This window comes from Nicotiana attenuata, unplaced genomic scaffold (assembly GCF_001879085.1).
Source record: "Nicotiana attenuata strain UT unplaced genomic scaffold, NIATTr2, whole genome shotgun sequence".
Taxonomy (NCBI): Eukaryota; Viridiplantae; Streptophyta; class Magnoliopsida; order Solanales; family Solanaceae; genus Nicotiana; species Nicotiana attenuata.
This window is the reverse complement of record NW_017670751.1, coordinates 3,520-4,941: the sequence shown is the minus strand read 5'-3', so window position 1 is coordinate 4,941 and position 1,422 is coordinate 3,520.

The window sequence follows — 1,422 nt, the reverse complement described above, 5'->3', positions numbered from 1 at the left end:
GTAGAGGAAGAAAAGGGGAATCTGGGGTGTAAATTTGGTGGTCATCGGAGCATCGCCGCCGCCGGCGACGATTTCCGGCCGGCGGCGGACGGCGGAGGGGCGGTGGGGCTAGGGCGGGGTAGGGTGGAGGGACGGTGGGGCTAGGGCGGGGTAGGGTGGAGGACGGCAGAGTTGAGGTTTTGTACGAGGAAGAAGAGTTTGGTCTCAAAATTTCTGAATAATTCGGACACTTTTATGTAAAATTCAAGATTAAAGCTGGGCCATTGGATATGGGGAGATGGACGGTCGTGATTAAACGACGTCAAAACGACGTCGTTTTGTTATGGGAGGGACTGGACCGGGCGGTGAATTGGGCCTGGGCAAGCTTGGGCTGGGTGTTCTTCTTTTGGATTAATACAAGCAGCCCAATCCGGGCAATTTGTATTATTTTCTTATTTTGCTTTTTTTGTATACATTTTTTGTATTTTTGTATTTGTTTATTTTTTCTGATTTTTTATAAAATGCCTAAACAAAGCAAAGACCTAAATTAAGCTATTTTAATTCCTAAAATTTACTTGTAAACCTATTTTGACACAAATGCAAAACTAGTAGTGCAAAAGACTATTTTCTTGCAATTTTTTTTTATATTTTATTCTAAGACCAATTAACTAAAATTATGAAATTAAATCCCTAAATGCTAATGCATATTTTTGGTATTTTTTTATGGATTAAATGCGTAAAATGAATGCACCAATTACCAAAGAATGCCACAAAACTCACACAAAATTATAAAATACTAGGAAAATTATTTTGCTTGAAATTTTGGGAATTACTGCTTAGGGCAAAAATCACATGCTCACAGCTGCCCCTCTTTGCCCGGAAACACGAAGAGTTTTCGTGCAAAGATAAGTGAGCAGAAATGAACGATTTTTGCCCACCTGCGTATTCCGTGTGAAGCGGTTTGAAAAAAAACTTGACCGCACCCTGCTTCAGAGGTTGCCTACATATCCTGGGCTAAACAGGAATCAGGTCAGTGTAGTTCGGGAAGGTTTGGTAGCTGGGACTACCAGGAGCTGTGATTGCGCTGCTGTTGTTGCTGTTACTGCTTGCTGACCTCCTTATTACACCATGTCAAAAATAAAGAAGCTAGTCTAAACTATGTGTTACAAAAAGTCCTATCTATGCCTTCTAACTTGCTCTTTGTGTTGCCTTGAACTTGGATCTTTTACTGGAGTTCTTGCGTTGTTGTTTTGCACTGTGAGTGTGGATGTTTCACTGTTCTTCTGGGTGATGTTTAACTGCTGCTAATTGCAAAATGTTCCTCTATTCTTCAGGCGGGCTCCTGGTTGCTGGATTTGAAATATATTCCCTTGTTTTCCAGGTGGGCACCTGATTGCTGATTGCAGAATCTTGAAAAACTCTCCCGTGTTCTTCAGTGGCGCC